This window comes from Triticum dicoccoides, chromosome 2A (genome assembly GCF_002162155.2).
Source record: "Triticum dicoccoides isolate Atlit2015 ecotype Zavitan chromosome 2A, WEW_v2.0, whole genome shotgun sequence".
NCBI lineage: Eukaryota > Viridiplantae > Streptophyta > Magnoliopsida > Poales > Poaceae > Triticum > Triticum dicoccoides.
The window spans coordinates 395,696,658-395,708,992 of NC_041382.1; the positions used below are offsets into that span (position 1 = coordinate 395,696,658).

The 12,335-nt window shown below is 48.0% G+C and overlaps 1 pseudogene; it reads right to left on the minus strand.

Moving 5' to 3' along the window:
* Positions 1 to 5,496: 5,496 nt before the first annotated feature.
* LOC119357867 overlaps positions 5,497 to 12,335 on the minus strand; it is a 44,720-nt pseudogene continuing 37,881 nt past the window's right edge.

Sequence of the window (12,335 nt, forward strand, 5' to 3'; positions counted from 1 at the left end):
ACATCTTCGCACGCAAGGAAGTGCGTCCGGGCAAAAAAAAATGATTCGCCCCCTGACTGCTGGGACCCAACAGCTGCATCTTCGCACGCAAAGGAAGTGCGTCCGGGCAAAAAAACGATTTTCCCCCCTGACTGCTGGGACCCACCAACTACATTTTCGCACGCAAGGAAGTGCCTCACAGTCGGGACCCACCTGGTCGAAGTGTACGTAGCGTTGTCATTCTGGTCGCGAACGTGTACGTACATATACACTGGTCGATGTAGAGGCGCGCACGTGTCATAGTAGAGGCGCGCACGTAGCATGTACACATACGTACGACAACCAGTGTGCAAGAAAGAAAATACGGCCACATATGTGTACATACGGGCGTGGTCTCGAACGCCTACTCGCGCATACGTACGGCCAGGGCTCGTGTACATGGCGGGGTCGAAACGGAGAAACAACATCGTCGTCGTGTTCATGGGGAGCCAACCGGCTGGGTCGGAACGGAATGCGTCGTCGTGTTCATCAGGAGGGCTTGGACGGAACAGGGGATGGAAACGAGGCCTGGCGTATCGCAGAACGGAGGAAATGGCCTTGTGTTCGACCAGCCACATTCGAAACAGGATCCTGTTCATCGGGAGGGGTGTGGCGTACCGCAAAACGGAGGTAACGGACCTCCTACGTTCGAAACGGGGATCCTGTTGATTAGGAGGGGTGTGGCGTACCGCAAAACGGAGGAAATGGACCTTCTACGGTCAAAACGGGGGTCCCTGTTGATCGGGAGGGGTGTGGTGTACTGCAAAACGGACAAAACGGACCACCTACGGTCGAAACGGGGGTCGTGTTGATCGGGAGGGGTGTGGCATACCGCAAAACGGACGAAACAGACTTGTGTTGGAGTGCTACGGTCAAAACGGGGGTCCTGTTCATTGGGAGGGGTGTGGCGTACCGCAAAACAGGACTCCATGGGATACTGTTCATCTCCACCGTCGACCTCCTCCAGTCTCCACGGGCTACCGTCGACCTCCTCCAGCCACCATGGGCTCCTGTTCATCCAGCCTCCACCGCGCGCTACTCCATCGGCTACTGTTCAACCACCCCTCCACGGGCACCCCTCCATCGTCTACTGTTCATCCAGCCCTCCACACCACGGGGTCCTGTTCATCCAGAGGCAACGCCACCGCTCACTGTTCATCCAACCCCCCGCCCCCCCGCAACGCTCACAGCATCCATCGCTTCAGTTAGCAGCAGTAGTGAAGGAATTGCTCGATCGGGTTCAGTTAACAGCCATCGATCGATTGCTCGGGTTCAGCAACGCGTAGCCTGCAGTGCAATCGCTCAGGTTCAGTTAGAGCCCAACACCTCGCTTGGGTTCAGTTAGAGCCAACGCCTCGCACACACGCTTGTACGTGTATGAGAGAAACACGCATCGCTCGGCCCCCGAACTCCCACTGTAATTGGGAACTCCCCGAAATTTTCCTTGCCCTCGCTTCTACCACTGTTTTTTCTGTCATGGACGACCCAAAAAATTTCATGCAGCTGCGTCTCCGGCCCGCCCAGGACAAAAAGCCCATTTTGTCATGATTTTTTATCATAGAAGTAGGAGCCCACCACATCTATGATGATACCGGGCTTTGTCACAATTATCGTCATAGAAGTGTCATATGTATGACAGAAAAAAATAATGTTCGGCCCAAAATGTCACAGATGTGTCTGTTTTTGTAGTGTTCAACTAGTGGATAGGGAAGGAAAAAGAGAAAGGAGATGCATTAATGGAGGTGGTGTAGTTAGCTAGGAGTAATGAAGAGAGAGAAAGGTAGGTAGAAGAGGGAGAGTAATGGGGGAAAAGTATTGAGGAAGAAGAGGAGTGAGAGAGGGAGGATGGGAGGTAGGGGAAAATGAGGAGAGGAGATGGGGGAGAGGAGGATGGGTGGGTGGAAAAAGGTGGTGGGGTGCTGCGACTTAGTAGTAGCACGGGATCTAAAATGCGCTACTGATAAGAGCGTAACAGCAGTGCGCTTTTCTCACATGCGCTACTGCTAAACGGGGCCAACCATGTGGAGAATTTCAAAATTAGCAGCAGCAACATGAGCAAAAAGCGCGCTACTACTACCGATGTAGCAGTAGCACGCACCGTGACCCCGCGCTGCTGCTAAACTTAGGTTCTTGGTTACTGTCTGTCAATTTTTGTAGCAGCGCGGTTTAGCCCTCACATGCTACTACTAAATTTGCATCAGTAGCAGGTTTTACTTGACCGTGCTACTGCTAATTAGCAGTAGCGCTTCTTTTTGTGGCGCGCTGCTGCTAAGATTCTGTGTATAAGGTTTTCCCTAGTAGTGGATACTTCTTGCCATTATTATTCATTCCTCGATTCCCGTGTTATTGTAACCGGAATGCTGACAAGTTTACTGTGATGTGCGAAATCAATACTCCTAGCAACTCCGCAACTCCGTTGCTTGGTAGTTAATGGACAATAACTTCATTCTTCACGTGTTGGTTATTGAATTATCATCCTAAGATTGATCATGCTACCTAGTCCATATTTCCTGGTGCACTCTCCGATCAAAGAGTTAGGATTGTGTCAATCCCCCGCCCCCTTGATCATATCGTCTTGCCCTGAAAAGCAAGATTGATCTCGAGCTTAGTAACATATCGATGGTTCGTGATTTTCCCAATACCTTCTTGGAAGTATCACTAGGTTGTTCCTTGGCTGTTATGTTGAGTTCGTGATCAGGCTGGTTTTCTTGTAAACCACCCCTTCTCCAAGAATCTTTGTTGGATACCCCTGGGCTAGTTGGTTAAGCTAAACAATAACTTGGAGAGTTGGGAGATAAAAGCTTGCCTAACTTAGTTCGTTCCGAAGGGATATCTTTCCGCTTGTATCTGTGTTGAAGAAAGATGATATCTTCATCGATTGATCCTCGTGATCAATTGTTGGATCTATTGTCTTGTCCAAACTTTGATTTGAGTGTGGGATCTCGTCAAATCAAATCAGAACCAACGATATTCGTAATATTTTCTTACTCGTGGTTGTTTCCTCGAGCATACACCATTATATCTTTTGGGTCTGACCAATGCTATCACCTTGTTCACATAATTGTGGAATTCCACTTATATGGAAACCTGGATGAATTGTTGTTGAGCCCATCAGCAACATTTTTATCTTCTCCATGATTCATGTTGAACATTAAGCTAGTGTTGGAAACTTTTGAAAGCATTTCTTCATGCTAGCTCATGAAGCATATGTTCAGATGAAAGAAGTGACTTCCTCTAATACATGTGCATTTGATGCAAGTTGCCGCCGTGAATTCGAGAAAGTCAATGTTGCTTCCCCTGGAATCATCCCAAGTTGGCCAAGCACGTGCAGAGTATTCTGTGGTCTGTTAGACTGATCATCTTTGTTCCATATGAATTCTGTAGCACACCAAGCCACTGATTGATTTGAGCAAGGAGAAGAAGTTCCTTGTTAAGAGCATGCCTTATGCAAGGAATTTGATATCCTCGATGATGGTTCCCCACCTGAACTCGGTAGTGTTTTATTATAAGACTACTATGAGGTCATGCTTGTCTTGGACAACATGTCCACAGGTATGTAGCAGAACCCGCTCATGTTTTGGAGCTTGCTGTCGGAGTTCATTTCCTAGAATCTTGCAACACCATCTCGTCGATTTGTGTCGCAATCCTTCCTTTCAGACACGATGAGTCTGGAATGTCCTGACCCCAACCAGATCTGAATCTCAGGCAGATATGATTGTTGGAACATTTCCCAAGAACTATAATAATGGTCTCTCTGTAACCCGGTAAAGTGGATGTCGTGGCCAACACACCCAGCCAGAAGACCTATTACTGTAGCAGCTTGATTGAGGAAGTTGGCCACCTCCCCATAAGGATTTCGTAGGATTTACTTCCGTACTTGTTCCTTATGGATTCTTGTGCTCCCGAAGTCCGACCTTTTACTTGATGCTCTAGATACCAAACCATAGCAATAAATGGGTGGAGAACATTAGAAGCAGAGTGCTAAATGTCTCTCGGTCGATCATCCAGATTTTGTTTCCTTGGCCTCGCCAAGGTGAAATCTAAGAAGGTGTTATCTTCCTTTGCATCTGCATTGTCCATCACTATTCGTCATGGTAGTATGACACTACTAGAAAAAAGGTTAGTAGCAGCGCGGGTAAAATGGCTACTAGCAGCGTGGGTACCCGCCTACTAGTATCGCGCTACAACTAATAGTTAGTAGTAGCGTGGGTTAAACCCGTGCTACTACTAACTTTGTTAGTAGTAGCGTGTGCCACCCACGCTACTGCTATTATGTACACGCGCTACTACTAATGAAACAGTAGTAGCATTGGTAAACAACCAACGCTACTAGTATCCTATATACTAGTAGCACTCAGTTTCCTCCCCACGCTACTACTAACTTATTAGAAATTAAAAAAATAAACCAGTACACATTATTACAAATACAAGATTTATAATAAACCAACATTAGAACACATCCAGTAAGAGCGTACATAATTGACATGGGCTCCTATTTCATGGTTAACTAGACATCGAAGCCAATAAATGAGCCAAATCCCCATCATTATGCATTGGTACTCACAATTGACCACTTCAAAGAACATGCAAGCATGTATGTCATTAACAATTGCAAACATAAGTTTCTTTTTCTACAGTTGTTGTATCTACTATCACATAGTTCTTCATTCTACCTGTTCTCACTCCAATAATAAGAAAAATGAAAAAGAAAATAGAGATAATTTGCCGCAATTGCACTTCAGTGTCATGGATTCCGTCTGCTGCTTCAACATCTCATTATCCTGCAGCAATGGAATTTGCCCCAAAATTACCTTTTGCAACAACATAAGATTGCATTGAGATTTCAGAATTAAACATAGGCATATCTCATAGTTTAAAACAAAGGCACTCAACGAAAAAGTGCATAAATTGATAGAAAACCTTTGGCTAGAATAGCAACACAACACATGAGCTACGTTCGGTGGCGGAGCTCACTAATCAGTGGAGAAGGTCGAACTACCAAGTACGTAGCAACACGACAGAGGAGCACCTATGTTAATGCTGCCCACACAGTTGATTTAACTCTTACTAGTTCTTACTAAATTTACCAAGTAATAACTATAATAATAAACGTGTCCAGACCTACTTTTTGGACTTAGGACTCCACATACTACAGCCTATTTGCTGTAAGCAGTTTGCGTCACTACTAAAATAGAACTGAGGTAGAAAGTTTGGTGATGATCAGATTAAGTTTAACCAACATTTCACAATTCACATTAGCAAAGATTAAAAAAAATCATATGATAGCCCAATCAATTCCTGCTTAACACTTGGAACAAAAAGCATGAAGATAAAACTCAGGAATCAGTAAGTCAGTAAGTTTACCATCGGTCATATTCGAAACATATCATACGCATCTTACATATTACAATGAAAGTGTGCATTATGCAGATCAACGGCCTAAGTGGATAATGATCTAGGACAGAATATGATTGAGCACTAGGAGCAAACACGCTGTAATTTTGAAGAACAAAGTAGTGTTCAAGTCCCCAATAGACCACAATCCCAGACAGGAATAGCGTTGTTCTTTCTTCAAATTACCATACACGAGGAAACAATGACAAGACTGGATTGTTTTAAAAAAAGGAAGAGGATGATTAAGTGGTTTTACTTCAGATCAACAACATGTCAAACAAATCACTCTACCAAGGGCACAACTATGAGGTAGGTTGCACCAAACTCTCATCGGAGAGAGGAATAAAAAACGAGAGAGAGAGAGAGAGAGAGAGAGAGAGAGAGATGACCTTCTATCGTGTGGGCAGTAGCAGGGTTGGAGCATCCACTCGCCTCGTCGTCCTCCTCTCACAGCAGCAGATTTTTGCTTGACAAGCAGATAGGAGCACAAAACGCATGCATAAGGTGGCGTCAAGCACATGGCTGCATGTATAACAAAAGGAAAGGCAGCTCTCTTCATTTTCAGTTTCTAAACTAAATACAAAATGATTGTGAAATCTTACGCATAACCAAAGGAAAGCAGATTCGCAAAATCACTTGAACTTGCTTATACTACACATACAAAGTCCATTTTTTACTGTTAATATTGATGTTATAACATGTTCAGTTACAAAGATGCAAACTGCACTAGTGATTTCAAATTTTGCCATCAGCATGAGTCGAGTTGAGTTGCTAACTAACGAATGACAAGCACACTGCATATACAGGGTAAATTTTATAAATACAGGTGGCCAACGTAATTTATTCAGTTTGAAACTCGTGTGTTGCAAAGTATTGTGGTTCATTTGTTCAAGAATATAGGTAAGTTGGATTGCAAGACCTTTCCTCTTCTCCTCTCTGAAAAAAATAATTACTTGCTATGGTGCAACAAGCAGCTGGAGGAAGGAGACGAACTGAGGGTAAGGGGAGAAGAGAAATGCTTACCTTTCCCCAGTTTGGAGGAGAACCATTGAATATGTATGAGCATTCAGGGGCCGACCAGTTTGGAGGAGAACCATTGAATATGTATGAGCATTCAGTGAACGCAGCCCCTATCCCCACACAAGCTCCAAGTACAACTGATGCCCAACGGGTTGTTGGGCTACCTGTATAAAATAACACAAGTCACAAACATGCATTAGACCATAGATTTAGTGACAATTACTTCACGAAGTGTAAATTTGAGTTCTTCTCAAAGTGTTTCTTTTGGCATATGCCAACTCTGAATAATTAACAAGTAAATAAGATTATAAAATTTGAGAACATTCACGAAAAATGCATGAATAATTGCTAGGCAAACTAATAATTATGGATTATCAGGTGGAAAACAGACAATTCACATAGCCAAAGAAATTTTTTAATTGTTCCCTTACCAACATCAGAGACACAGTAACAAGTTGCATTGTTTACTTTATAGAACTTGTGAAATCAAACTCATTCTGGATACAAATAAAAGGACTCCAAGTTATTCAATAGAATAGGATACAGGGAAACAATTTGAGATTAGCTGATAACAAGCATCACATAGACATCAATGGACAAGCCCCTAGAGTTCGAGAATGAAATTGACTTAGTATCGGAGTAATAGGCCACGGGTAGCCTAACCCGAGTCCCTGAGCATTCCAAGACATTGAGCCGCTGCGCACCTCAAGCATCAAGGATGAAGTACCGCCTTTTGGAGGCCGGCTGGCTCAGGAGGCTGGCTACCAGAAGACGGCCAAGCACCAGAAGACGGCCCTAAGACGGGTCGACTCCTAGCAGGCGGCCTCCAGAAAGGCCGGCTCCTAGCAGGCGGCCCACAATGCCCGAAAAGTCTGTGCCCCCATTAAGAAGACAAGACAGGATGTGGCTACAGTGTAGCCCATCACCCCCTTATTCAGGGCTGGGTGCGGCCACAGTGCCCCGTACAGGCGGAGATCTCCGCACTGCGTGGCACTGTTGCCGCTCCACCCTCAACGTCACCCCTGTCAGGCAGAGCCCTGTTCCCATGACGGCCTGTCGGTATGGCCTATAGGCGGCGGGCCCTACCAGGCAGCGAGAGCCCGGAGGGCGGCAGGGCCTGACCAGTCAGACCCGAGGGAGGCCGGTCTCTAGCAGGCGGCCTACTATCCCCCTCGGGGTTCACGCGCCATTAACCAGAAGAGACGTGGTGAGGCTACAGTGACCTCCCGCCGGACGGCGGGACTGTAGCCACGCCCCCTGTCGGTGTCAAAACCGGCGGATCTCGGGTAGGGGGTCCCGAACTGTGCGTCTAGGCGGATGGTAACAGGAGACAAGGGACACGATCTTTTTACCCAGGTTCGGGCCCTCTCGGTGGAGGTCAAACCGTACTCCTGCTTGATTAATATTGATGATATGGGTAGTACAAGAGTAGATCTACCACGAGATCAAGGAGGCTAAACCCTAGAAGCTAGCCTATGGTATGATTGTTATTCGTCCTACGGACTAAAGCCCTCTGGTTTATATAGACACTGGAGAGGGATAGGGTTACACAGAGTCGGTTACAATGGTAGGAAATCTACATATCCGTATCGCCAAGCTTCCCTTCCACGCCAAGGAAAGTCCCATCCAGACACGAGACAAAGTCTTCAATCTTGTATCTTCATAGTCTTGGAGTCCGGCCAAAGATGATAGTTCGGCTATCCGGACACCCCCTAGTCCAGGACTCCCTCAGTAGCCCCTGAACCAAGCTTCAATGACGACGAGTCCGGCGCGCATACTGTCTTCGGCATTGCAAGGCGGGTTCCTCCTCCGAATAATTCATAGAAGGTTTTGAACACCAGGATAGTGTCCGGCTCTCCAAAATAAGTTCCACATACCACCATAGAGAGAATAATGTTTACACAAGTTCAATTTGCCGACGTATCTCGTGGCATGACGTCACACCACGGCAAAGCCTTTATTCGAATTGTTTTTACTATTCCACCTCGGCGCATTTAGCGAAGTGGTTTCCTTGGCGTGTCTTGTCAAAGCAGAGATCTTGTCCCCTTATTCCGGGATTCTCATTAATACGGGCGTGGGTAACCCAACCGCGCCCGTTGGCGTGCCCCTCCATCGAAGGCGAGTCCCAGATGGTCACGGGGACGGCTCTTGGTATTCAACCCCTTTATAATGAGACCAATGCCTGTTCCTTTTCTTCAATCTCAATCGAATCCGCCCCTCGCCTCAGTTCCAACACCCAAGGCTCCAGATTCAGGCACTTCGGACCTTCGACAATGTCCGGCTCTGACTTACAAGGCCGGTGGATGCCTTCTTCCGTCACGGAAGAAGATGTGCTAAAGCTGAGAGATGCCAGGTATCTAACTGGCGAAATTTCGCATAGGCTGCCTGCCCAAGGGAAAGTCATTCCTACTCCAGAGCCTGGTGAGAGCGTGATGTTCGTGTCTCACTTCCGTCGGGGTCTAGGCTTCCCGACGGACCCCTTCGTGAGGGGGCTCATGTTTTATTATGGGCTGGAATTCCATGACTTGGATTCGAAGACCATCCTCCACATCTCATCGTTCATTGTTGTATGCGAAGCCTTCCTCCGCACTACCCCTCACTTCGGATTGTGGCTCAAGACCTTCAACGTGGAGCCGAAGATGATCGAGGGGCGGCAGGCAGAGTGCAGAGGGGCAGTTATAAGCAAGAGGGCTGACACTCCATGGCCCGAGGGCTTTTTTCAAGAGGAGCTTGGTTTGTGGCAACAGGAGTGGTTCTACATCACCGCTCCCAGGGGCACCAGATGGGCGGCGCCGCCTACCTTTCGCTCGGGCCCTCCACAACGGCTGGCGTCGTGGGTCAACAAAGGCCTTGACTGGGGGCCGTCCAAGGACATACCAATGTTGCAGGGCCGTATTCGAGACCTCCAAGAGAGGGAGATCAATCTGGTTGTAGTGGCGCAGGCCATGCTGATTCGGCGCCTTCTGCCCTGCAAACGTCGCCCCCTCCGCCTATGAGAATTCAATCCGGAGGGACCGCGAGCTCCCCAACACTTCATGGGTGCGACGCCCGTGGAGATGTATAAACTGTTCTTCTGATCACAAGAGATGTGTCCGGACTTGACCGAGGACGCATGTCTGAGCTGCAATCGCCCGGATACTCAAGTAAGTAGTGCTTTGCCCGGACATGCTATCCGTACATTTATCATAAACTTGCCCTTTAAAGAGCTGTCCCTTGAACAGGAATGGATAGCAAAAGCAAAACTAATAAGGTGTTCGGCCCCCCTCCCTAAGACCACGCCGGATCCTGTGTTAACCAAGATGTTGGAGGTTTCGTCTTTGGAAGAGGGCGAAGGGGGGAACAGGAAAGCTACCGCCTCCGCTAAGGAGGTTCTCAAGAAAGGGGGGATCAAGAATCCCTCCCTCCAGGGGGAGAAGCGGACCACTTCTGAAGATCTGGAGGCCAAGGCCTCAAAGCGGGGGAAGAAATCTTCACCAGAGGGTTCTGCGCTGGGAGGAGCCCCGGCTGCACTATTTCCCCAAGAAAATCAGCCCTCTAGCAAGCCGTAAGTAGAAAGGGGAGTTTTGTAACAAAGGACATCCATGTTTTTATTTCTGAAGATAAACAAAGTTATTACCTTGTAGTTCGGATCTCAGCCCTTCTTAGCAGAGCTCATCTTCGGGGGATCTTCGTCCGGAGATGATGGAGAGCGAAACGCCTCCATCTGCCGCACCGTCAGGTGGGGCAGACGACCCTGAGGTGTCGTCGGGGAGGGTTTCCCCGAGTCCGGTGGGGCCGGAAGGTTCGGCACCAACTGGTGTACAGTCGGAGGAGCTGAAGGATCTGCTTGGGCGAGCGTCTATCTCAGAAGATCACCGTAGGTTAATGGGTACGGTGATTGAAAGGATTTCATCCGCTAAGAGCGGGTTGCATGAGGCCGTCAGAAGTTTACTGACGGGGTTTGAGGTACACAAAAATGATATATCTTTTGACAGTTTTGCATATAGAATGCGCCCTGTATAGATAGTAGCCCCTGAGACCCGGTACGTTGTCAAAAGCGACAGCGTGTCGAGGATCATAATCTCAGTTGTAAGATGTCTCCCTTCCTATATAGGTGGCGGAGCGTTCGGTGGCCAGACGGACTGATAGATTTGCCGAACTGAAGCGGCAACTTGACGTTGCGGATGTGGACATCGCGCTGGTCAATAAGCGACTTGACGAGTCACAAGGTATGTGGCTTCTCCGCGGACACCTGGTAAGGGAGCTTGACGCCTGTGCCTTACAACATGTATGCTTAATGCAGATGGTGCCGCTGCTATGGAGGACCTTCGGATAGAGCTCACCCGAGCCAAGGAGCAAGCCAGAAAAAGTAATGCGGCTGCCATGAAGGCGGCCGAAGAGCTAAAAGCCGAACAGGCTGCTCACTGCCGGAGCAGGGAGGAAATGGCCGAAATGGCCATGAAGCTGAAGAATGCTACCGACCGCTGCCAGTTTCTTGAAAGAGAACGGCGAGCGGAGCAAGAGGTCGTGAAGAAGGCCACCACCGAAGCCAAGGATGCCCGCTCCGCGATGAGAGCTATGAAGGAGGAGCTACGTCAAGCCGGGGATATTGCGGCTGGAAAGCCCTTTCTGCTGCGGAGGAAGTTCACGGATCCGAAGTATGCTCAGTTGGGCCAACTGTGGGGTGCAGAGGATGCTTATCTGAATTTGGCGGCGAGTGCCGCAGACGCGGTCGCACACTTCCGAGGCCAAAAGGATCACGGAATGGAAGAGCTTTTTTGGTCGCAGTTCCATAGTCCAGAGCATCCACTTCCATTAACCGATTGGTTAGCCGAATGGGCTGAGCTGAATAGGTTGTCCGGACTTGCCATGAAGGACGTAGTGACTCATTTGTGGCCAAAAAGGCCCGAGCCGAAGAGTTACTTTGGCTTGGTGCAGCAGTTCCTTGATGCGGTGCCGCATATCGATGCAATGAAATAGTCGGCATGCATAGAGGGTGCACAGATGGCTCTCGCCCGTGTCAAAACATACTGCGCAGAGATGAAGGCCACCGATGTTGCATCCCAGGATTCAGACAGAAGCCGATTACCTGCCGAGCACTATTTTGAGGAAGTCCTGTAGGGCGCTCGTTCAATAGAGACGCAGTGCTCGAAAAATGTTATGTTCAAATGACATGTATGATTTGTGAAACCATGTTTCAAATATAATATACGGGCTTTTTATACTTGTGCGTTCAAGTGTTAAAATACCTCATGTGCGACCGTTAATGTATGTGTGTATATGAGCTGAAAGATGGCAGTCTTCGGCTTCAGCCCCCACGCACATAGTGCGGGGGTGTTTGCAAAAAAAAGTGCATTCTCACACTTAATCCAACGTCTTGGTCCTGTGAAGGAGGTGGTAGCGTAGCAAACTAGGCAACCGGACTATAATGCTTTATCACTTTCACTTAGCCATAGGAGTTTGATGGTGGGGCTACTATATAGCCCCTCTCCGAATTTCGGGGCGCGTACCTGACCGAGAAACGGTCCTTCGTTAAAGCGGAGGAATTCTAAACATTCCGGTGGTCGATCGAGTGGTTGACCAGTCTCTCACTATATCATGACAGTCAGTTTTCGGCTTTCTCTACTGAGGTGCTCACCTGGACGAACCGGGGCACAATCGCAGTAGTTCTCCTGGTGCCGTGTTAGCCGATAGAGCGGAACGTAATGCCGCAAAACACAGGAGCCGGGCAAACCGAACATTTGACCAAAGACATGATTTGGAGCTGATGCATATAAGGCCTAACTCGAGACGCCGAACACTCCCTAAGGTATTTTGTCTTTATGAAAACGGGCAGAACAATGCCCTAAGCCCCTAGTGTCCAGGTACGCGCAAAAATTTCTGACACGGCCGATGCCAAAACGCCAGCCTCCTCCTCGGTTATA